Source organism: Myodes glareolus, chromosome 8, assembly GCF_982192425.1.
Source record: "Myodes glareolus chromosome 8, mMyoGla1.1, whole genome shotgun sequence".
NCBI classification, from domain to species: Eukaryota; Metazoa; Chordata; class Mammalia; order Rodentia; family Cricetidae; genus Myodes; species Myodes glareolus.
Genome location: NC_142033.1, coordinates 59,341,278 through 59,368,802, shown reverse-complemented (window position 1 = coordinate 59,368,802; position 27,525 = coordinate 59,341,278).

The following is a 27,525-nucleotide window of genomic DNA, read 5'->3' as shown; positions in this document are numbered from 1 at the left end:
ACCGTCATGTCTGGGAGCATCAATATCTATTTGACTTCTGTTCAATGAATGGCCATACATATAATGAGGTCTTAATTCTAGACTCCAGGGAGTGTCTCCTTCCTCACTAAACCTGTCAGCAGAGAAGGAGATGCAAAGTGTTAGTGTCAGAAGTAAGTACAAAGGAGTGAAAGCTACTTACTTCTCACCCGGAGGAGTACACAGGCTCCTCTCTCAGTAGTACCAGCCATTTCACACTGACATTTTCAGACATGAAATTTTATCTTATTATATTGATTAAGCTTCCAGAGGCTAGGATCTGTACAGCAATGATAAAATCTCTAGAGCTACAAAAAAAAATCTGAACTTGAAATAAGAATTTAAAATAGATTAAATGATTCAGAACCCCACATTTTATGTTACGAGAGGGACGAGAGATACAGTGAAACCCATCAGTAGGTGAATATGAAATCCACCAAAATACATACTCCTATGAAAATTCTGAAATTAATTTTCCAGAAACTATATGTTCAATACAATTTTTATTTTAAAATCGTCTTTGACACCCATTTCTTTAAAAACTACGGAGTATTCTGTGTCCATGAATGATAGCATTAAATAGACTATCTGAAGCATTTAATACCAATATTTACATTTATTTTTACAAACATATTACCACCACCTAAAATATTCCACTTAAATGACAATCTTCAAATAGACTTGCAGTATTCCACAAGGGAAGAGGGAAGAATGAATTATCTGCATTTATTTTTTCTTTCTGAGGTTACAAACTTCATATTGCTCAAACATAAAATAAAAACCCTAACCTAAAACAGGTAATGTTCTGATTGTGAAGTATATGGCTTTGGAAGAAAATTAAACTTCTGGAAACTGTTTCCTCTGTAACTGGAGAACATAATGATCTCGTACTTTGACATCCAGGCTGGCACTGTCTTTGAAAGCACTTACCTGTGGTCTCGTATTAAGAAATGTGTAAGACATGACTTTTTCCATTTTTTAAAAAGCATTTATATCTTCAGGTATATTGTTTGTCACACAATCAACATGTAATTCCTTGTCCATATAAGTTAATTAAGCCTTGGAATGCTTTAATATTGATATAAGTAGGAAATTATAAATATGTAAAATGACTTGAGCAGAGAATACCTCAAGAAAAACTTTAGTCAGATAAAAAATAAAATATGTAGTTTGGAACAAATGTTGTCTGTCTGCAGGTGAGAATAAACCACAATATACAACAAACCTGGGAGTTGTTGATTCATGGGGAGATGGGATGAAAGAGAGAAAGTCAGAAAGTCATGCGGGTCAACCAACAAAGGGAAGTCAGGAAAAAGAGAGCAAATGCCCTGCAGAGCTCGTTTTTAAAAGGGCCTTGGCACATGTGTACAAGCCTTAGCGCATGACGTAGTGACATAGGTTGGCTAGGCCTTTGCCTGTGTACTGACAAGTGCATGTGCATGCGGCCGTGGGACCCTGGGGTTGGCTAGATATTTGCTTAAGTACTGACAGGCGCATCTTGCCAGGTGCCAGGGGGTGGGCCAGCACACTCTGATAGGATGGGTTGCGAGTCTGAGGTGGAGGAGAGACATGAAAACAGCTCTTTCCACTTCACTTAGACCGTGTTGTTCCACCATGTAAAGGGATCTCACTAATGAATCTTGAGGCTAAAGAGGTAGAATGTTATTCAAGCTACTCCAGTCATGTTTTGGGTAACATTTTTAATCAAAGGACCATGCCTTTCTTTAATATCTTCAACTAATTTTCTTACTGATGTCTTTTCTTGGTGTATTATCCCCAGAGGAGGAATTATGCTGGTAACTCAGTTTGAGGCATGGCATTGAATGTCACGGTCCATATGAAGGTATATGAACCTCTCATTGCTTCTTGACACTTCAAATATATTTTATGTACAGGCCTGATAAGAATCACCTGAATACTATCAAATGCTATTCATTCAGCAAGTATTTGTTGAATTTTTAAGTTGAGAGAATTATTTCTAAGGGTGAAGTCTGGATTAGAATACATAGCATAATTTCGAGAATGCATAAGAGCTATTTTCATTATGAAATACTTGCTTCAGTTTATTTTTGTCTTATTGGTAGGCCCTTCATAAATGTCCATGGGAGTTTAAAATGACATTGAGCTATTTCTTAACTATTTACCTTTAACATGAGGGGAATTTGCAGTGTGTAGAGTGGTAGAGGAATTACCAGCAGGATTCAACCAAGAGTAGAAACAGATGACTTGGAAAGGGGCTGGATTAGGAAGATAGGATCTCTGCTGGGATAAAGTCTTAATCCTAAGAGATAGGAAAGCAGAGAGGAAGCCAACACTGCCTTCACATTGTAAATAAGGGGACTCAGAAACAGAAATCATTCCATGGAGAATGACCAGACCCTGGCTAGCAAGAATCTGGAAGGGAGTCAGCTTCACTGTGATAAGCAGAAAAGGATGGTGGATCAAGCCATGATAACAGTGGGAGAGGTCTGAGTTTGCAGGGTCCACAGAGGGAGATGCAGTCGTGCAATCCAAGGTGACAATGTGCAGGCAAAGTCTGTGCTCTGAAGGCAAAAATGACTGAACATGGGAGAGATTCCAGTTTACAGATGGTAAACAGAGATTGTCTAAACTGACTTGTATGACTAGCCAAATCCAAACAGATGACTGCTTTTGTCTTCTATGTCTCTTACCAGTGTCAGCGAACAATTAACATTTGAGCACAAAAGTTAAGAGTTAGTAAACCCTGGAAACATGAGCTGAAATTGCAGTATTCTTGTATATGTGACTATACTTTTCTCTGAGAGATTTCCCTCATATGCTAGCCTCGAGCTTTATTTCTTTGGAAGAATTATATGAAATATAATACAATTATAATAATAAGCCTGTGTTTTTCTAAATTCCTGCCATTTTTTCTGTATCCAATAGTATCCATAGCCATAATAACAAAGGTTTAAAATAAGTTAAAATTGTTTTTTCAAAGATTTTCAAAGTTCCTTTTACATATACACACTTATGAATCAAATGTGTATCTTTACTATTTTGTTTACTTTTAATTAGTTGCAAATTAATTATTTTAATTTTGCTTTTCTCCAAGTTAAGATAAACATTCCTTTACTGTGTAACATTTCTACTCCTTGAGTTTACTTTTAAAGCAAAAATTCTATCCTTGGAGTTTTCACTAAGATCTGGTTGATATTCAGTTCCAAAAGTTAAATTCACCTTCAAACGATGCCAACATTTCCCATCAGCGATATCCTATACAGGATGAGTCAGTAAAGTTCACTGACTGATATTTAATGGTGAGTTAAAAATAATACAAAAATATGCATGTTCATAGTTTTCACAGAGATAGACATGTCATTTGTGACTTTGAAGAATTGTTTGTGTCATTTTTATTTAGTCTTTTGTATTTCATACCTTTGATGCCTACTTGCCAGAGGGCTAGTTCGATTCCACACAGAGAGAAAAGTAATATTAGGAGTAAATTAATCAGTCTTAACTGTGATTCTGTGTCTTGTCTCACTAAAATGAGTTAATTCAGAAATCTCTTTGTTATGCTGGCTTGTGTTATGATTTTCGCATTACTTCTATAAATATTTTGGGAATTTGTCATTTTTCTTCCATTGACAGCATTCCATTTGATCCTTAAAGTATGTAGAAACATCATTATGCCACATGAAGACTTTCTAACTTTATTATAAAGATGCAGGCTGGATTTAGTGAGTTTAAGTCATTTGTCTAAGCTACATGGTAAAGTGAAAGAGTTTAAAGGTTAATGCATTTTGTGAAATAGCTCTTTCCACTCCACTTATGAAGCTCTAAAATATCTATCCTGTTATAAAATGAAATCTAACATGGATAATCAAGTCTGATAGAATTTAAGAAAGAAATTCAGTATAAAAAGGACTAGTTAGATTATGTAAGATTTGTATATGAGTTTTTAATTTTATGTAAATGACCATGTGTGATTGTGTTTAAGAGCTGAGTAATTAACAGATCAAATGTATAAAATGTACTCTTAGTTTTGTGATATACAATACTTTTAGAACAACACAAGGAACACTAAGAGAATCTGGTTGTTCTTGGTGCTTCATATGAGCCAAATAAGTATAGACCTTTAAAATTGTATCTCACTAAACTATTATCACTCTCTCCAAATCCTCATACTCATTTCTTTACCTGCTCATCTAAGTATGTAAACAATATTTATATGTTTTCCTTTAGCTAATTTATAGCCTTTTTAAAAACTTTTGTACAAGATTCACTTTATTCAAGGAGTTTTGCAGACTTACAGCACATCCAGTGATCATTTTGGATCACACCCAGAAGGCACTACAATTCATAAACCAGCACTTAACTATTCTCAAATTATGTCTCATCAATCAACTTTATGTAATTTATAAAATATGTATCGAATAGTAAGCTTGATTTAGTTTTCTTGCCTTTTGAGTCAGCTTCTGAATATATATATTGAATTTTTATAGTCAAAATTTTTAGCTTTTATAATACCAAGACAAATCTAATCACAAAATAAGAATATAGGAAACAATTATCCCTTCATCAATCAATTATAATGATCTATCTGGTGCCTTAATTAAATTAATTCAAATTTACCAAGTGGAAGACAAGGCATTAGAGTTCAGATATGAGTTACAATTGATGCAAAAATAACTCTATACAAAAATAAAGAAATTAAAATGGATGAAAATAGTTTATCTTAAAATAATATATTATACAATTATTGAATATTATACAATTATATATTATGCATTATTATGCAATTTTGACAATACTTTTCCCCCTCAAAAATCACAAATGAAGAGGCTAGAGGAATAGCTCAGTGGTTTAGAGTTTACATTTCACTTTGGGTGCCATGTTTGTTGGACTCATCTAGACCAGTCCTTCCCTGGGTGGAGGCAGAGAAGAAGTGGATTATGGGTTGGAAACAGACTGGAGTATGGAAACTGGGAGGGGAGTGGGGGTAAGCTCAGACCTGAATGTAAAGTAAGTAAATACATTTATTTAAATAAAAAATTTGTATTTCTCTTCTGGAGAACCTCGGTGAGTTCTCAGCACCCTGACAGGCACACCACAGTCCCAGGCTATCCAACATCCTTTCGGGCCTACAGAAACACCTATACTTAAGTACAAATACTTTCCATTTAAATTAACAAAAGATCCATAAAGAACACAAAACAAGCCAATCCAGCAATTTCTAAATCATTAAATTATATATGTAGATATTAAATTACCATTATTATTACTTAGGTTATGGGATATATATATCCCCTAATCATATATGTGTGTATGTGTGTGAGTGTTTCTCAATTTAATTAAAACACTCCTGAATAAATAGGAAGAGAGGAGAGTATATGCATTCTCTTTCTCAGTTGCATATATGCATTTTCATAAACAATCTGATATTTTATGGTGCAGTTCCCATTCTGGAGTAAACAGAAATATTTTGGAATGTATTTCAAAATGTTTTGTAGTAATTTACCTTACCCAATACAACAAGACTTTTTTTTAATTCAAACATTAAAAAAATAGTGAGAGAAGATTAAAGCCATTGGTTGATTCACTGTCCTGAATACAGAGGTAGAAGAGGAGGATGATAAGATACTATGTGGTAGCAAAATTCCACTGGCATAGAAAGTGCTGAAGTACACCTTTAAATTCCATTTGCATTTAAAAGAATCACACTTTAAAATAATTTCTCTCTCAACATTATTTAGCCTGAATTTATTTTATATAAGCCCCAGGGGATACTTCTTGTTAGTAGCTGAACAAATGTCCTTGCTCTAATGTTAAAGCCATTTCTTGAACAAAGTAGGTGCCAAATACCTACCAAAATTAGTCTGAGGTAGAAAAACATAGTGACACCTGCTTCAAAGTCCAAAACAGTCTAAGTAATATTTTATTTTTAATTTCTTGCTAAACTTTCAGTTAAATACAATACATGTAAGATTAGAACCAGAGTACATATTCTGAAATTAAAATTTTAATTGGATGTGTAGCAATACTGAAATGCTTCTATTTGTTGTTGACATTTCCATTGTCAGATTCTAGAACACCCACGTTTTCAGCAAAGTACCCTCAATTCAAATGCCACTTATGGAACAGGCTTTTAATATTTGAGATGTTGAGTATAATGACAATTTTCAGCCTAAAGCCATCTTCAAAATTTACTCGGGAGAAACTGACTTGACAGAATCTACATTTTGCTTGACTAGGATAAAAAATGTCCACTAACCCAGACAAACAGGGAAAAAAATGCTGGCCTGTCTCTAGAAGACTCCAGGGAAACCCAGGAGAAATATCTCCTAAAATAAGATGCTGCCTGCATCGAAGAGATAGCTGGAAGTATCTGGAAGTAAAGAGGGCATGCAGAAAGTACAAGCCAAATAAAGAGGGAGATGAGTGTGCTGTGTCTATTGACATTTATTGAATCACCGACTAATTAAGTTTTATATATCAATCCATTCACAAGTTTTCTGAAAGTCATACATAGCTAGATTTTTTTTTACACTTCTCTTGCAAAAGGTATGAAGGAATTTTTACTACTTGAATTCACAGAAACAATTAACTACTAATGAACAGTAACCCCAACCCCATATCACTTCCTTCATCCTCCTTCACTTCCTCCTTTTTCTCTCCCTCAGCCTTTTTAAACCCTGTACTGTATAATAAGTCAAGTAGCCCCGAACTTACTGTTTCAGTAGCCTTATAGAGTTAAAGAAACTGGACCCAGGATGACTCACTTATTTCATACCGAGACTGTGGGAATCCAGGTTCTGGAATATGCTTAAGAGGAGAGAGAAATAGAGACAGAGAGAAAGAGAAAGAGAGACAGAGACAGAGAGAGAGAGACAGAGACAGACAGAGAGTTCAGATACTTCATCTCAGCTTGTGAACACTTGAACAACAGTCATGATTTCTTGGCCACATAGAGTTGCAGGAGTCTACATCAGACATCAGAGTCACAATCCTTGAGAACGGGCTGAGTCACTAATATGCCAGAGTCAACTGATGCAAAGGCAGGATGTGAAGCACAGTTCCATAAAATGAACACATGGTTTAGAATAGTGAAGACCATGGCCTAAAAAAATTCATCCTCAACAATGTCATGGTACCGAACTCATGAACCTTCCAGTCTCTAAAATTATAGAATAAATAAACCTTGATTCTTTATTAAATATACATTCTGTAAATTTAGTTATGACAACAGAAAGATAAATTAAGGCAAAGGCTTTCTGTTAACTTGAAATTACTCAACAATTATCTACTGCTAAAACCAATTTCACCTCTTCAATGGACAGGTGATGTTGCTGGATCCTTATAATCCAAAAGTAGAAGTATTGATTAGGAACTCAAAGTATTTGGAGCTTAGAATCTTTTTGTTTCAGTCTCATTTTTCTTTACTACAGTTATTTTGATATTAAAATATTCAGTTTCTCTTAATAATTTTGTTTTGATTTTTTTCAAAAATGGAAACAGCTAAGAAACAGGTTCCTTAATAGACAGCCCCAAATAAACTAAGTAAATAAAAACAATGGTGGAAGTGAATGCTTTGTTTTCAAAACTCCAGATGATTTGTTCACTTTCTGTAATCTTGCCATGATTGGTGGTTGTGCATCCTCTTCCCTGTACCCCTTCAGGTATTTCTGCACAGAGTTCACGGCTTTTAGTCCACTCCAGATCCAGCACCGCTCCAGATGATTTGCTGCTCACATAGTCTAGTGTGACAGTCCTCAACTCGGGAAGCTCAAAGCTCTTCATTCCATTAACATCAGTTGTTGATCCCAGGAGGAGGGGATTTTGCAGGTGAGCACAGGGCACATTTATAAGTCAGACACTAAATTAACATAGTTTAAATATGTATTAATTTATTTAAAATAACAACCCATTACTACTTGACCTAAACAGTATATTCTTCTTTTTTTTCCTTATTTATTTATTTAAAGAATTTCCACTTCCTCCCCTCCTCCCAATACCCTCCCGCTCACCCCACTCCCTCTCCTCCTCCCTCACCATTCCCAAGAGCAGTCAGGGTTTCCTGCCCTGTGGGAAATCCAAGTTCCTCCCCCTTCCCTCCAGGTCCAGGAAGGTGAGCATCCAAACAGACCAGGATCCCAAAAAGCCAGTCCATGCAGACAAAACAAGACCCAGTGCCATTGTCAATGGCTTCTCAGTCAGCCCCCATGTCAGCCACATTCAGAGAATCCAGTTTGATCACATGCTCGTTCAGTCCCAGTCCAGCTGGCCTTGGTGAGCTCTCATTAGATCAGTCTCCTTGTATCAGAGGGTGAACGCACCCTTCGCGGTTCTGACTTCCTTTTTCATGTTCTCCTTCCTTCTGTTCTTCATTTGGACCTTGGGGGCTCAGTCCAGTGCTCCAATGTGGGTCTCCGTCTCTATCTCCATCCAGGGTCGGATGAAGGTTCCCTCTGGTTCTGCCATCCTTGCTCACATTCTCCCTCCCTCTGCTTCTCATTTGGACCTAGGGAGTTAAGTCCAGTGTTCCAATATGTGTCTCTGTCTCTATCTCCATCCTTCGCCAGATGAAGGTTCTGTGGTGACATGCAAAATATTCATCAGTATGGTTATGGGCCAAAGCCAGTCCAGGCACCCTCTCCTCTGCTGCCCAGGGAACAATCTGGGGACCTCTCCTTGGGCCTGGGAACCCCTCCAGAATCAAGTCTCTTGCAAACCCTAAAATTGCTCCCTTAGTTGAGATATAAACTTCCCTGCTCCCATAACCATCCTTCCTCCCTCCCCCTCCCATTCCCCCAAGCCATCCCCAATCCTCCCACTCTCCCCTCTCCCTAACCATCTCCCCTTACTTCCACTCCCCCACCCCCCGTGCACCCAAGTTTGCCTGGCAATCTTGTCTACTTCTAATATCCAGGAGGATAACTATATGATTTTCTTCAGGTTCACCTTCTTATTTAGCTTCTCTAGGATCACGAATTATAGACTCAAATACCTTTAACTATGGCTAGAATCCACTTATGAGTGAGTACATACCATATTCCTCTTTTCGAGTCTGGGTTACCTCACTCAGTAAAGCGTTTTCTATTTCCATCCATTTACATGAGAATCAATGAATAAATGGGACCTACTGAAACTAAGAAGCTTCTGTAAAGCAAAGGACACTGTCAGTAAGACAAAAAGGCTACCTTCTGACTGGGAGAAGATCTTCACCAACCCCTCATCAGACAAAGATCTGATCTCCAAAATATACAAAGAACTCAAGAAACTAGACACTAAAACGCTAATTAACTCAATTAAAAAATGGGGTACTGATCTGAACAGAGAATTCACAACAGATGAACTTCAAATGGCCAAAAGGCACATAAGGTCATGCTCAACCTTCTTAGCGATCAGGGAAATGCAAATCAAAACAACTTTGAAATACCATCTTACACCTGTCAGAATAACTAAACTCAAAAACACCAATGATAGCCTATGCTGGACAGGATGTGGAGTGAGGGGAACACTCATCCATTGTTGGTGGGAATGCAAACTTGTGCAGCCACTGTGGAAATCAGTGTGGCGGTTTCTCAGGAAACAGGGAGTCAACCTCCCTCAGGACCCAGCAATTCCACTCTTAGGAATATACCCAAGAGATGCCCTATCATACTACAAAAGCATTTGTTCTACTATGTTCATAGCAGCACTATTTGTAATAGCCAGAACCTGGAAACAACCTAGGTGCCCCTCAATAGAAGAATGGTTTAAAAAGGTGTGGAACATATACACATTAGAGTTTTACTCAGCGGTAAAAAAACAATGACAGCATATTCTTCTTAAAAACAACAAACAAACTAACAAAAAGCAAAAACAAAAAAAATCAAAATAAAAGCAAAAATAAACAAAACAGGACAAGACAAAAATCTATTTCCCAAAGAAACAGAAATCAGTGAAAGCATCAGGTTTTTCAGACATTAGGGATCTCCTAAGGTGTACATAGAGAAGGTAAACAGAGTTTGTATACTTCTGCTGCAGTGTACTTCAAAGTTCATTCTCTAGAAATATTTATTGGATATTTGTAAGCAAATTAATTAGGTTTTCAAGAAAGTAGCTTTGGGGAATTTTTTTCATAAGAGGTGGACATGCTGCGGAAGCACTAAGGTAAATTGATTTAACTCAAGACACATCAGGAAGACTGAATGTGACTGAGTAAAAGGAAGCTGAACTGTGCACACATTTAATAGAGTAAAAACTATTTCTTTATCCTCTGGTTCTTTCTGGGCCTCTAATGCATTTATACTTGTTTTAATCTCAAAAAGATCTTGGTGTACGTAATTCACTGATTTAATGGGTCATGGAACAATGCCTCTGACACATTCACTTTGCACAGTTCTTTCTATTTTTCTCACAGCATTCGTGAGCTCTCTTCAGACAGCCATACTTGAGCATAGGCATTTGACAGAATGTGCGGGAAGCAAGTTGTTTCCAGGTACAATTTGCCTGGAGGGTCATCAATTTAGTGCCTACATTCTCTAGGAAAAGACAGGTCCTTGAGTTGAAAGGAGGCCTCTTCGCTTGTTATAAAGGTGACCAGGGCTTCAGACTGACCCAGCAGCATGAATACCACACCCAGTAGACTAGTTTCCTAACTGTAAAACTGTCAAATAGCACCAGACACAGGCTTTAGGGCTTTCTGAGTTTTCTGAGAATTTATAGTGCGGCTTGCTCAGGATGAACTCTGTGCATGAAAGAAATAGGAGCACTGAATCAAATCAAGTGACCCCACCTCATAAAGTGCATAGGCATCAATCGGGGCCTGATTCCCAGCTTGCACCGGAGAGCCCTGACTCTAGCTGTTGGCTTGTCCTTGCCCTCTACTTTAACAAATATGGGTTATGAGTTATTATCTCACTCCCTGCTTTGCCTTGAACTAGGAGTCTTCCTTTCTATTTCATAGTTTAATGTCTCTCTTCATGTTTCCTAAATATTAAGAACTATTTTTGTCTCTGAGGATGTAATGATGAATAATATATCAATGATCCCAACATTTAAAGAGATTAGAGGTTTCTGTTTTGAACACATACTTTCTCCTGAATCCATTGTTACTCCCAATTTGAGGACATATTTATGTGTGATAATGTGACCCTCCGCCATGGTTAGACCAGAGAAGAATCCGATATTAAAACATATCACTTGAGGGAACAGATTCACAGACTCAGAGATTGTTATGCCAGTGACTTTGGGGAGAAATAATTCACATGAACGCCAGGGAATTGGCTAAAGATACCTCATGGATCACTCTTTTTAGGGCCCAGAAGCTCTAATGTGGAATTTAGCATTCTTAACTCTCATGCCTCCAAAATTCTTTATCTTGATGCTTGTAGGATGCAAAGGGTTGCTACTTGTCCTGTTAGAGCATTGAGTTTGGTTCAGGGTGGCTAAGACAACAGACTCTGGAACTAAACATGAATAGTAGATGCTAAGAGTTCTTGCAGAACCTGATTTTGACTTTTCTTCAACAATGTTTACTATGTTGTATAATGATCACTTATCTTTTGTTATTTCAGGAAGGCATAAACATTAATATTTATATATGAGAAACCTCTATTCTTCCTTCACATTTCACTCTCTCAGTATCTCCTTTCTTCTTTCATATATAGATTCAGCACTAACTTTCAGACCATGTTTGTAATGTCTAGGATATACATTGACTATAGTCATTTGAATGAAATCTCACTACTACTATGATCAAACAGCAATCTTAAAAGTTCACATAGATGAGACTAAAGAAGTTATGACAACCTTGGAAGATGTGTTGGGGCATGGGCGTCCCTCGTAGAATGACTACAGTCTAACATAGCTAACATTGCAGTGATTTATTTGTCCGTATCTAACTTCTGCTCCTTCCTATTTATGATGTTCAAATGGTAACACCCATTTCAGCCATATTTTAAACATGGTAAAAAGTGGTTAATTTAAAAGGTAAAATGATAACTAAGGCTAAATATCTTATGTGTCTCTTGAGGTGAACAAAATTCCCAGAAAAGAGGTTTTTAAATATTTTCACCCAAGAAACATTACTTTATTATATACGTAAAAAGCCATATTAATTACAGAATTTAGATCTGCATATAGGCTTTGATAGTAGTAAAATCTAAGTAAAAGAAATAAGAATATAAATCAGCCACTTACCCAATATAAAATCTATTCTTCCAGTTTCTCAAGCTTGAAAATTGAAGGCAAATTTAATTCCTTTGTTTTTGATAAGACACATATCTAAGCCAAGGTCATTTCTCCTATTCACTGTCAAAGTACATGAAGCCTGTGTGCTGTTTTCTGTTGTCCAACAGTGGCCAGATGACTCCCAAACCTAGTAATATCACTTACTGCACTGGCCTTTTTGCTGGGTTCAGCTCTAAATATTTTCAGTCTTGCCTCTTTACTATTGGATTCATTTCACAGAGCTCTAAGAAACTCATATCTCCCCCATTTTGTTAATACCATGATATATAGGTTATATTTTGATGCAAAAACTCTTTAATAGCAAACTTGCCCCTCAACACTTTTATTTATCAGGATGTTGACAGGACGCTTGGCACCTCTGTCCCCTCAGCCCGAACCACTAAAATCCCACAGGAAATCTTGACACACACTCTTTCCCTTTTTTGTTTAGAGGTCAGAACCAATATTTTCAAAAATGGAGCTACCCTCCCCCGAGGCTCCTTTCTACTCTGTTATCTATTTATTGCTTATACATAGTATATATCATGGGAATGAGCATATTGTGTCTTACATATTTTTTTTCCATAGAAAAGCACTGGAGCAGGTATTTCACATGTTCTATTAACTGGCGTAATACACAATTGACATAAACAGGTCAAACACGTATTAGACAACAAATGATTTTAGAAAATGTAAAATCCTGCTACAAGTATGAACTTAAGTACCCTGGCTAAAGGAAAAGGCGAGGGCAAAAAGAAAAAAAAAAAAAAAACCTGAAACCTGCTCACGCAGAATCTTTTTGCAATACCTTCTGACAATCTGACAAGTCTTTGTCAGGAGCGGTATGCTAGCCCTGCAGTTACTCGGGGCACCATTCATCACGATCAGCATTCCACACATAGGCAGTGAGAGGAGGAAGCTGTCATGTGGCCTCTATACAGACCCACCCCACACACTCTCTCCTATCTCCCCTATCTCCCAGAGAATCTTCCTCTAATCACAGACCCTCTTTTTAGTTGGGAGACATAGAACTGATAGAGAAGCTCTGGCTTAAGATTTATGTGTGCACATCTGATAAACTCTCAGAGATAGAGGTGGTTTGTTTTTCTCTCTCTTGCCAACGTTTATGCTCCTTTGGGATGCCATAGGAGTCTGCAGGTTACAGCAATTCTATCACTGCAGGTCTGGGAAGAGTACTGTGAGCTAGTCCTTGAAATCTCGACCTACTGCTACGATTTCTCTGTTTGTTTCTCTACATGTTCACTTCTTTTCTCCACAGTGTCAAATTTAATTGCATACACAGGCACACACACACACACACACACACACACACACACACACACACACACACACCGTCTGTTGTTTTTCTGTTAGTTTGGACTTGTTTTGAAGGAATAGTATTAAATATGAACTCTGATCTTCTTTTTCAGGCAATGTTTGCTGGTTTCAGCAGAAGAGCTTCTTAATGAAGCCAGGATCTTAAGAAAGAAAGTCATGAGTCTTAGTGAAGCACACTTCATGGTTAACGTTACAAGAACAACTCAAGACATTTGTACTTGATACTGTTGCTTTTCCTACAATTGGGCAGTTTTTTAAAAAAAATATGGTTACTCTTTCTCATGTTGGGTGGTATCCTTAGGAAATTCAGAGATTTATAAAGTGAAAATGATTATTTAAATCTTAGATAAAAAATATTTTCAAGTCATAAATTAATGACAATTTCACAAATTTAGTAATATATTAAAAATATTGTAGTAAAAGAATATTAGTCATTTCTTAAACTTTTTTAGTCTTTCCTTATTATATTCTACATATTGTTCATAGAAAAAAAAGACACAAGTTTCAACAAACATGACGTTTTTCATAGTACCCAGTGGATATGTAAAAAAACCAATGCTGAAAGATGGATCTGGTTCTCAATCTGTGTGCAAGTCCTAAGGGGACTGTGAACTGGATGGCAATAATTTTATTATGCTTTGCTTGGGATTTTGATTCCTTAGCAGATGAAGTCTTGAAAGTATTGTAAGAAATTTTTATAGAGGAAGTAAATTTGAAATGCATTTTAAAGACAAGGTAACCTTAAAATAAAGTTTAAAAATATAATAGTTGTAGAAAAGACAGTGAATAAGGAAAGTCTAAAGAGAAGAATTGAATAACTGGCAGGGTTAACAAAGTGTAAATCTACTGGACTATAATTTGTGAAACAAGCCTTAATTTTAAACATGGCAGATTTCTGTGATTAGAATGTATGAAAATCATGTAAATGTTTCAGTGAGCTTTCTAGAGAAAAGGAGAATGCTGAAAACATTCATGAAGCAGCCATGTGCAAAGCAATGGCTGAAGAGTACTCACCTGACAATGGAGTAGGAGAAAGGGGATAGGAAAGAACAGAAATAAAAATGCCATCTGAAACCTGTCACAATGGACCAGGCCAGATGGTTGTGGTTAATACAGTTTTTGGAGAATGTCTACATAATTATGAACAGAATATTTTACTTATCATGTAAAAAGAATATTATGTACTTTGAAGTGTTTGTTGCCATGGCTGCACTTCTCTTCTCACTGTTCAGCGAGGACCTCCTTCATTCTCAGAGATCCAGACAGATAATGGACAGACACAGTTCCTGACCTAGTGTTACCTGGCTGTTGTGATGCTTACAGTTGATGTTATAGGGAAAGCATGCAAGGAACTACTTACTGGGCAAGAAGGAATTCATTGCAATGGTTGTGTATTTTTCATCAATCTGAAAAGTCACCTAAGAATCTTTTAAACTAAATTATTGGCATAACTTGAATTTACAAGTGCCTGATACATTAAATTCATTTGAGAAAATGGGGTATTAACAAGTAAACCGATGTAAAGAATCATTTTATTTGTAAGATCAAACATTTTACAGAATTAATTGGACCTGAAAGTATGCCTAGTATGAGTTTTGTAATTTTCTATGCTACTGACCTACAGCTCAAGAGAAACCTCTGTACGTGTTTTAGCAACTAATAGTCACAGTTGCAGCAGAGAAGCAAAGACAATTACTGAACAGTGTGAATCAGAGGAAATAGTCTCCATGGAGAATTAAAATCTTTTGTTAAAGAGATATGTGATTCAAGATAAGTTAGTTGTTAATGCTTCACAAATTTGACAGATTACTGTGACTACGTAGCAGTTCACCCATCAGTTTTGTCAAATAATGAATGCACTCTTTATAAGAAGAAAATGGATAGCCACAAGGAGGCTGGAAGACAAAGCAGGAGGAGGTACCATACCATTTTTGGTAAACAATGGAATAATAAGACTAAAGTGGGGTCAGCAAGAATACTGGCCAGCAAGGCGCACTGATCCTGTAGCAGAAGATCCATCAGAGGGGTAAGTGTGCTCCCAACCTGCTGCAGAAGCCTAGCAATGGAGGAGCACAGACATTTCCCAACCCGCTTGACTCCCTGGTCATTCTGCAGGGGCTGCTCCACCCTGCTATACCATCTCGGCTCCAATCCCATCCCAGCTTTCACCCAGGAACCCCTTCCCTTATTCCTGCCTTCCTCGGGGCCATAAAATATGCCAACTCAGCCTGTTTGGGTGCTGGGAAAGGGTGGTAAGTGCAATCTGGCAGGAGGAAGTTCCTGTGTTTCAATAGCCTGCCTGCAGCAAGGTAGGCCTTTTATCAGCAAGGTCCCTAGCCAACAAGGGAACCTGACCCTGTACCAGAAGATACATTATAGAGCATTTGAAGGAAGAGATGGGCAGGCGCCAAGGCAAGAATTCCTCCAACAATCTGAAAAACAACATGAAAACACCTGATCCCAGCGAACCTACAAGAGGAGGACTTGAACACCATAATCAGAAGAAGTAGAAAAAAGTGCCATTATGAAACCGATAGAGTCCCTTAAACAGGATATGAATAACTCCCTTAAAGAAATGGATTAGAAGTATAACAAAAAGCTTGAAGAAATGAGTAAATCCATAAATGATACCCTGAGAAACCAAGAAAAAGTAATCAAACAGATAATGGAAACAGTTCAAGGATTGAAAACTGAAATGGAGGCCATGAAGAAAACAGAAACTGAGGACTGACTGGATATGAAAAATCTAGGTAAATGAACAGAGACTACAGAATCAAGCATAACCAATAGAATACAAGAGTTAGAAGAACGAATCTCAGATTCTGAAGACACCATAGAGAAAATAAACGCTCTGATCAAAGAAAACAGCAAATCCAAAAAATTCTCATTACAAAACATTCAAGAAATCCGGGACACAATAAAAAGACCAAACCTAAGAATAATAGGAGTAGAAGGAGAAGAATTGTGGATCAAAGGCCCAGAAAATATATTCAACAAAATTATAGAAGAAGACTTTCCCAACACAAAGAACAATATTCCTAAGAAGGTTCAAGAAACATACAGAACACCGAATAGACTGGATCAAAAAAAAAAAAATCCCCTCACCATATAATCATCAAAACACAAAACGTACAGATTAAAGAAAGAATATTAAGAGCTGCAAAGGAAAAAGGTCAAATAACTTATAAAGGAAAACATATCAGACTTACACCAGACTTCTCTATAGAAACCATGAAAGCAAGAAGGTCATGGATAGAGGTACTGCAGAAACTAAGAGACCATGGATGCAAGCCCAGACTACTATACCCAGTCAAGCTATCGTTCACTATCAATGGAGAAAACAAAATATTCCAGGATAAAAAAAAATTAAACAATACATACCACAAATTCAGCCTTAAGAAAAGTATTAGAAGGAAAATCACAAACCAAGGAGTCCAACATAGTCAACACTGTCTACAATAACTCAGACATCTAGCGACACTTCACAAGCACAACTCAAAGAAGGGAAACACATACACTCTACTACCCACCCCCAAAAAAGAAAAAACAAAAGAAAAGAAAAGAACCGGAGTCAACAACCACTGGTCATTAATATCACTTAATATCAATGGACTCAATTCACCTATAAAAAGGCACAAAGAGACTGGATACGAAAACAGGATCCAACATTCTGCTGTTTAAAAGAAACACACCTCAACCACAAAAACAGACATCTACTCAGAGTAAAGGGTTGGGAAAAAGATTTTCAAGCAAACAGACCTAAGAAACAAGCGGGTGTGGCCATTCTAATATCTAACAAAATTGACTTCAAACGAAAATCAATCAGAAGAGATGGAGATGGACATTTTATACTCATAACAGGAACAATTGATCATGAGGAAGTCTCAATCCTGAATATCTATGCCCCTAATATAAAAGCACCCACTTATGTAAAAGAAACACTTCTAGAACTCAAGGCAGTCATCAAACCACACACCATATAGTAGGAGACTTCAACACGCCTCTCTCACCAATGGACAGGTCAATCAGACAGAAACCTAACAGAGAAATAAAAGAATTAATAGAGGTAATGAATCAAATGGACTTAATATACATCTATAGAACAATCCACCCAAATAAGAAAGAATATACCTTCTTCTCTGTAGCTCATGGAACCTTCTCAAAAATTGACCACATACTTGGTAACAAAGCAAACTTCCACAGATACAAAATAATATTAGTAACCACCTGTGTCTTGTCGGATCAACATGGATTAAAGTTAGAATTCAACAACAATGCTACCCCCAGAAAGCCTACAAACTCATGGAAACTGAACAGTCAACTACTGAACTACCCCTGGGTCAAGGAAAAAATAAAGGAAGAAATTAAAGTCTTCCTTGAATTTAACGAAAATAAAGACACAACATACTCAAACCTAATGGACACAATGAAAACAGTGCTAAGAAGAAAGTTTATAGCACTATGTGCCCAATTAAAGAAAATGGAGAAAGCACACATTGAAGACTTAACAGCACACCTGAAAGCTCTAGAAAAAAAAGAAGTAGACTCTCCCAGGAGGAGTAGGATACTGGAAATAATCAAACTGAGGGCTGAATTCAACAAAATAGAAACACAGAAAACAACCCAAAGAATCAATGAAACAAAATGCTGGTTCTTGGAGAAAATCACCAAGTATGACAAACCCCTATCTAAACTAATCTAAAGGCAGAGAGAGAACACACAAATTAATAAGATCATTTCTGAAAAGGGGGAAATAACCACAGACACAGAGGAAATTCAGGGAATCATTAGATCTTACTACAAAAGCCTGTATGCCACAAAATTGGAAAATGTAAAAGAAATGAACACTTTTCTTAGATAAATACAATTTACCAAAATTAAGTCAAGACCAGGTGAGCAGTTTAAATAGACCTGTAAGTCGCGAGGAAATAGAAGCTGTCATCATAAACCTCCAAACCAAAAAAAAAGAAAAGAAAAAAAGAAGCCCTGGCCCAGAAGGTTTCAATGTAGAATTCTTCCAGAACTTCCAGGAAGAGCTAATACCTATACTCCTTAATGTATTTCACAATATAGAAACAGAAGAGTCATTGCCAAATTCTTGTTATGAAGCTACAGTTACCCTGCTACCCAAACCACACAAAGACACAACCAAGAAAGAGAATTACAGGCCAATCTCACCCATGAACATAGACGCAAAAATTCTCAAAAAATTACTGGCAAACCAGATTCAAGAACACATTAGAAAAATTATCCATTATGATAAAGTAGGCTTCATCCCAGAGATGCAGGGCTGGTTCAACATATGCAAATCTATCAATGTAATCCACCATATAAATAAACTGAAGGAAAAAACCATATGATCATTTCATTAGATGCTGAAAAAGCATTTGACAAAATTCAACACCCCTTTATGATAAAAGTGTTGGAGAGATTAGGGATACAAGGATCATACCTCAATATAATAAAAGCTATTTACAGAAAACCAACAGCTAACATCCAATTAAATGGAGAGAAATTCAAAGCCATTCCACTAAAATCAGGAACACGACAAGGCTGTCCACTCTCTACATACCTCTTCAATATAGTGCTTGAAGTTCTAGCAATAGTAAAAGACAACATAAGGGGAACAAGGGGATTCGAAATGGAAAGGAAGAAGTTAAACTTTCACTACTAGCGTATGATATGATAGTGTACATAAGCGACCCCAAAAACTCTACCAAAGAACTCCTACAGCTGATAAACACCTTTAGTAATGTGTCTGGATCCAGGATCAACTCCAAAAAATCAGTTGCCCTCCTATACACAAAGGACAAAGAAGCAGAGAGGGAAATCAGAGAAGCATCACCTTTCACAGTCGCCACAAATAGCATAAAGTATCTTGGGGTAACTCTAACCAAGGAAGTGAAAGCACTATTTGACAAGAACATTTAGTCTTTGAAGAAAGAAATTGAAGAGGATACCAGAAAATGGAAGGATCTCCCTTGCTCTTGGATTGGGAGGAACAACATAGTAAAAATGGCAATTCTACCAAAAGCAATCTGTAGATTCAATGCAGTCTCCATCAAAATCCCACCAAAATTCTTCATGGACCTTGAGAGAACAATAATCAAGTTTATATGGCAAAACAAAAAAATCCAGGATAGCCAAAACAATCTTATACGATAAAGGAACTTCTGAAGGCATTACCATTCCTGACTTCAAAATCTATTACAGAGCGACAGTATTTAAAACAGCTTGGTATTGGCATAAAAACAGAGAAGTCGACCTATGGAATCAAATAGAAGACCCAGATATTAACCCACAAACCTATGACCACCTGATTATCAACAAGGGAGCTAAAAGTATACAATGGAAGAAAGAAAGCATCTTTTTTTTTTTTTTTAGTAAATTTTATTAAATTATAAAAGTTTCCATTTCCGCCCCCCTCCCAACACCCTCCCACTCCCCCCACTCCCCCCCTCCTTCCCCTCCGTCCCCCAGGGCAGTCAGGGTTTCCTGCCCTGTGGGAAGCTCCAGCTCCCTCCCCCTCCCTCCAGGTCCAGGAAGGCGAGCGTCCAAACAGACTGGATCCCCAAAATCCAGCATATGCAGAGGAAACAGGTCCCAGTGTCATAGTCAATGGCTTTTCAGAAAGACCCCGGGCCAGCCACAGTCAGAGAATCCGGCCAAATTCCGAGAATCTGGCTAGATCACGTCCAAATGGTGCTGGCATAACTGGATGTCAACCTGTAGAAGAATGAAGGTTGATCCATATCTATCACCATGCACAAAACTCAAGTCGAAATGGATTAAAGACCTCAATATTAATCTGACCACACTGAACCTGATAGAAGAGAAAGTGGGAAGTAGTCTACAAGACATTGGCACAGGAGACCACTTCCTAGGTAGAACCCTAGTAGCACAGACAATAAGAGAAACAATGAATAAATGGGACCTCCTGAAACTGTGAAGCTTCTGTAAAGCAAAGGACACTGTCAGTAAGACAAAAAGGCTACCTTCCGACTGGGAGAAGATCTTTATCCACCCCTCATCAGAAAAAGGTCTGATCTCCAAGGTATACAAAGAACTCAAGAAACTAGACACTAAAACTCTAACCCAATAGAAAATGGGATACTGAACTGAACAGAGAATTCTCAACAGAAGAACTTCAAATGGCCAAAAGACACTTAAAGTCATGCTCAACCTCCTTAGCGACCAGGGAAATGCAAATCAAATCCACTTTGAGATACCATCTTACACCTGTCAGAATAGCTAATATCAAAAACACCAATGATAGCCTATGCTGGAGAGGATGTGGAGAGAGGGGAACACTCATCCATTGTTGGTGGCAATGCAAAATTGTGCAGCCACTTTGGAAATCAGTGTGGCGGTTTCTCAGGAAACTGGGAGTCAACCTCCCTCAGAACCCAACAATTCCACTCTTGGGAATAGGGCACCCAAGAGATGCCCTATCATACCACAAAAGCATTTGTTCAACTGTGTTCATAGCAGCACTATTTGCAATAGCCTGAACCTGGAAACAACCTAGGTGCCCCTCAATAGAAGAATGGTTAAAGAAGGTGTGGACCATATACACATTAGAGTTTTACTCAGCGGTAAAAAACAATGACATCTTGAATTTTGCATGGAAATGGATGAACATAGAAAAGTCTTTACTGAGTGAGGTAACCCAGACCCAAAAAGAGGAATATGGTATGTACTCACTCATAAGTGGATTCTAGCCATAGTTAAAGGTCTTTGAGTCTATAATTTGTGATCCTAGAGAAGCTAAATAAGAAGGTGAACCTGAAGAAAATCATATAGTTATCCTCCTGGATATTGGAAGTAAACAAGATTGCCAGGCAAAACTTCGGTGCATGGGTCGGGGGGTGTATGTAAGGGGAGATGGATAGAGAGAAGGGAGAATGGGAGGTTTCGGGAAAGCTTGGGGGAATGGGATGGGTGGAATGGAGGAAGGGCGGATATGGAAACAGGGAAGTAAATATCTTAATTAAGGGAGCCATTTTAGGATTTTGCCAGAGACTTGATTCTAGAGGGGTCCCCAGGTACAAGGAGAGGTCCCCAGATTGTTCCTTGGGCAGCAGAGGAGAGGGTGCCTGAACTGGCCTTGGCCCATAGCCACACTGATCAATATCTTGTATATCACAATAGAACCTTCATGTGGCGATGGATGGAGATAGAGTCAGAGACCCACATTAGAGCACTGGACTTAGCTGCCAAGACCCAAATGAGGAGCAGAAGGAAGGAAAATATGAGCAAGGAAGTCAGGACTGCGAGGGATGCGCCCACCCACTGAGACGGTGGGACTGATCTAATGGGAGCTCACCAAGGCCAGCTGTACTGGGACTGATGGAGCATGTGATCTAACCGTATTCTCTCAATGTGGCTGACGGTGGAGGCTGACTGAGAAGTCAAGGACAATGGTGTTGGGCTTTGATTCTACTGCATGGACGGGCTTTGTGGGAGCCTTCTCTGTTTGGATGCTCACCTTTCTGGACCTGTAGGGAGTGGGGAGGACATTGGACTTCCCATAGGGTAGGGAACACTGACTGCTCTTTGGCCTGGAGAAGGAGGGGGAGTGGGGGAAGGGGAGGGAAGTGGGAGGAGGGCAGGAGGTGGAAATTTTTAATAATAAAAAAAAAGACTAAAATGGCTTGTCAGATGGCTGACCCTGCCTACAATGATGTTCTTGATGACCTCCGTCACTAATAATGATGTAATGGTGATGACATCTGTGGTGTTGCTTACTGGTTTGTTTTGTTATTTTCTCCTTCTGTTTTCATTCTGTTACTATAAGGAAATCAATAATTAATATGCATACCTACCCCAAGCTTCTCTTCTCAAAATTGAGAAGAAGTCTATGGGAAAAACAGCCACATGGTTTAAAATTTGATCTGAGAGGCATGGTTTCTTTATGACTAAAACTATCCAGGATCTGAAATATGTTTCCTTCACATCTCTCTTAGTTGTGTTTCTCATTCCCAAAGTTAATACACCCATGTGTTACCTGCTTCTTAGGATAAAATTGAGAATAAAGGTGATTATGTATAGATTATGTATACACCATATTAGGTGCTCAACAAGGTACCCAATATATGGTAAGGAATCAATCATGTTGTAAAGATTATTATTATGAAGAAAGCATTTAGAATCCATTTTAACTTGATATTTCATATACTCTTTCACATGCATTGTAATAACATATAACACTAGAGAGTTATAAAAATATTCTTCTTATCTGTGAAATCCTGCAAGTCAGGGCTATGTTTATCAATTCAAGTAATTAAGCTCCCTTGAACTGAAAAGAAAAATTAAAAAATCTTTGAATTTAAATGCACTAAACTGTTAAACAAGAACTCTTATAACACATTTTAGTACACTGCAACTCATGTGCAAAGTATAAGGTGCCCAAAGTTCATTCTTATTTCTTGTTTTCCTTCATGGCATAACTTGTGGATAATTAGTCGTTTAAGAGCTCAGAAGTTCAATCCTAACTCAGAGTACATACTAACTTATGACTTGCATAACTAATGGTTTTAGAGTTCTCTAACAACAACCTACTGTTTATCCTGTTTTAGCAGGTACCTGAGTTATGACGTTTTATATGAAATGAGGGCATCATGGAACAAGAGTAGAAAATCAATGCTGGGGAGAGGACTTAGTGAGTGAAAAGCTCACCATTATAAAAATCTGACATTAGATCTCCTTCATCAGTTAAAAGTGAGATGTCGTACAGTGTTGTAGTAACTAAAGCACTGGGCAGTGAGGATGAGGGACCCAGGGCCTTGGTGTCTCACCAGTCTGGACAAAACTGCACACTATTCATCAAGAGATTCTATCTCAAAAACTAAGACTGACAGCAATGATGAAGGACACTTGACATTAACCTCTGTACTTGACATCTTCAGGCACTAACATGCATACTCACAATCATGTGTGCACAGTATACACACCAGCACACACATACAACAACAATATAGCTACAATAACAACAGAAAGAAGGAACAGAGACACAAGTTAGCATCAAAGTTATAGTATCAAATAGTCATCTTCTGTCTATTTTTATAGAGTATGTGATGGGTGTTAGGACTAGAAAGACGCTCCAAAGAAAATAAAAAAGACAAAGATGAATTTCACATACCACTGAGGTGTACATACACCACATCAAAGATGAGGCTTTCTCACATGGCACATTTTATTGCAAACATTATATTTTGATTAGGGATCACAATAGCCTATGGTTCACTTGAAAGCTTTTGTGTCTAATGAAAAGTCATACGGATTCTTTAATTTTATGACAGCACTAGGCAAAAGTAGGTTTAGCTATTTCCTAGCTCATGACCGATTTCCCTCATAAAATGTTTAGTTTCAGTGTTATCCTTTGAGGTTATGGAAGAACTCAAATTTCAAAGCAACGGCTCTACATTTTTGTGTCATTTATTCCTGGAAGTGTGTGATGAAAGTTATAGATACTTCCTTAGGAACACAACTATATACATATGCACATGTATTTAGAATATCTCAGAATTTAATATCCCTATGTTCCCCTTTCAGAATTGATTTTATTAACTCTTACAAAGTCATAAACCTAGCCTTTGAGACTAGTATTGTATTCCAAAGCTAAATGACTGTCTTGGGAAATGCAGGCTTTTGTTTCTCACTCTGCTGCACAAAACAATCAGGGAAACTTGTGGGATTTCAAAGATGATGGATTTTTAGAGCAGACTTTATCTTCTTTCCTAATTCAGATGCAAAGTGCAAAGGAAGTCATTCTGAAGAATGAGACAGTTTGCTGAAAAACGCTTTCCTTCCTCTTAGAGATGCACCGTGGTGTTGTAAGTGCCGATTAGAGATGTATGACTGTGTTGAGCCAAGACAAGGACCATACTTTAACTCAATGTAAAACCAAATAACAGATTAGCCTCAAAACAATGTGAAACTCTTTATCAGAAAAAATTTCCAAAGCAAACACTTTATAGTTCTCTTTTCAGAATCCTTTGTCATTTTTTGGTGAGCAGTTGACATTGTGGTTGATTGAAGATCATGCTAAAACTTTAGTCCTACAGGAGATAGATGCAACTGGAAATGGAATCCAACAGATCATAATGTCACACATCTCTTTCCAAATTTTCTCTCTTCCAAGTATCTATGACATACTCAAACCTGGTTTCAACCCAGACAGAGCTAAACTACCTTTAGACTCTTTTATCGCCCATGACAATGGGGATTCAGCCAAAATACCCTCTCTCTGGACTGTCCAGCAAGGGGTCTGAATAAATAAACGTCATGAAAGATGACTCAGAAATGGGAGGGGGAAATGAGATTGTTGACAAGAGAGTGAAGTGAGGACTTACAGACACCTACTGTAAACAGGTGAGTCTGCTTTACCACTTCTTCATTCCATAGATAAAGATGATATATTTTCAGTCACACAGCATTATTGTTAAGAATGATAAAGAACTAGAATTTGTTTATGTTTCATTTTATTTTATTCTTGATACCATCTCTGGTTCTAATTGACATTGAATCTTTCTCCTGGGCCTTTGACTTTGTAATTCCTGTCTGAAGATATTTCCATCTCTCCCATCCTTGGAATATTACTGACATCTAGAAGGGGAGAGAACGAAACAAAAACACATCCTCCTGATTATGAGACAGTCAAAACCCACATCTTTTATTTTTTTAATGTTTACTATGTGCCATGTATCATGGTAAACCTTTTATATGGGCAATTAGAAATCATTACAATTCTGATCATGGCTTTTGCAATGTGCATTTTTCTTTGAAGTCAGTGAGTTTTCTAGATATGAAAATACTTGGAAATCTTTCCCAGGAAGGTTAGTAGACATAAAATATCTCCCAAGAGGACTACAGAGTTGAGAATTGGTAAAAAACGAACATTAAAGGACCATATGTTCAAAGTCAATACCCTTCAAAGCAAATATTCTAACATCTTTTTCATTACAAGAATTAGAGGTGGTAGATCCAAATTTTAGTACTGCTGTCAGTTATAAGGAAACTGAATCTTTACTGAAGATTCTGTGACTAAAATGGGGACTTAATAGTATAGTGATGTGATGTAGTAGATGGTATATCAACCCATTATTCCACCAATTAGCAATAATTCATGAGCTCTATCTACACTGAGAAGGAGGGACTACAAGACTTGACTGTCAACATTCATCAGCAATGCAGGAGGAGCTTTCCATGAAATGAAATGAAAGAGGGACTCTGAGGGTCAATTAGTTAATGGTTGCTGGAGGAAGAGGTGGTATTTCCTTTCACAATGTAGACATGGTAAGTTTGTATTGCTCCAGTCTAATCTCCCACTCATGCTCTGTTAAGTAATTCTAAACTAAGTGGGTCATACAGCAAAAGAAGACACAAAAGTAGAATGGTGAGTCTCTTGGAACAAAAGAGGGGGGAATGGTGGGTGAAAATGACTGAAATTCAATGTATACATATACAGAAACTGTCATCACAGATGGAATACAGCTATCTTCAATAAGATGCATCAAGAAGGCATAATATTAACTGGGATAAGGCTGATAACAAAAGAAAAAAATACCATGGGAGGTCATAAAAGCTGGGAAGAAAAATAATTTCAGAAGGTTTAAAGGGAATAAAATAGGGTAATGGGTAGTTTATCTGAAAATTAATTATATAATATGTGTATGAAACTGTCAAATAATAATAAGCTAATAATGAAAAAGGTTTAGAGTCAGAATAAGTCGTGTTCTGTAATCGACTTTGTATTTCAATATTGCTAAAGAAAGGTTTCATATCAAAGAAACACAGTAATGAGGTGGGAATATTGTACACTGGGTGCCACAGCTAACCATTGCAGGGATATAATTGTATACTCATTTCCTGAAAATTCCTATTACTGTTAATTATAAAACTAAATTCAAATGGCACATGAGTGATGTGGGATTCCCCTCTGTATGCTCTGATTACTGTTGATAAATAAAGAGCTGCTTTGAGCCTATAGGAAAGCAGGGCAGAACAGAAATAGGTGGGGAAAACTAAACTCAAAGCTGGGAGAAAGGAGACAGAGACAGAGAGAGAAGCCATGGAGCCCTGCCGAAGACAGATGCCAAAACTTTAGCCAGTAAGCCACAGTCACGTGGCAATAGACAGATTAATCGAAATAGGTTAAATTAATATAAGAGTTAGCCAATAATAAGCTAGAACTAATGGGCCAAGCATTGATTTAATTAATACAGTTTCTGAGTGATTATTTTGTTCTGAGAGGCCAGGAAGAACAAGCAGCCTGTTACTACACATGAGTTCCAGCATCAGTCAACTAAAACACTAATAATGGTACAAAATGATTCTTAAATGTGGTGGACTTGTAAAACGAGATGCAGACTTGAGAAGATAGTTCAGTGGATAAAACACGCGAAGTAAGAATGGGAGGATCAGAGTTTAGGTATACAGTCACCTCCTAAAAGCAGGGTGAATATGGGAACACACCCGCAATCTCATCCTGAGGAAGACAGAGACAGGGGCTCCATGGAGCAAGTTGACTAGTCAGGCTAGCCAAATAAATGACCACCTGATTCAAGTTATGAACCTTGCCTCAATATCTAAGGTAGAGAGAGATAAACAATGACATTTGATATCAGTTCCTGGCCTCCGTTGGTGCACTAGAAAACACATGTGCACGCACATACATGGGAGTATACATATACACATGAAAACATTTCATAGATACACACATTCCAAGTCACTGAAAAAACCCCAAATGTTAAGCATGATTTCATTCACAGTACTTGTGGGTGGACATCAATCCCATCTGAATTTTCTGGGTGCTCTCAAGATGCTAACTATTCTTTGTTTTTCCTTCTTTCTTTCTACTATTGGGTTGACGCAGTCAAGCCTTCAGAAATTCCAATCAGGCAAGTCTGAAGCAGTCTATCATCAAGTTGAGATTGATTAAGATTGCTTTCAGAGTGGTATTTACTTGGAGTAATGATTTAAAATGGTTAT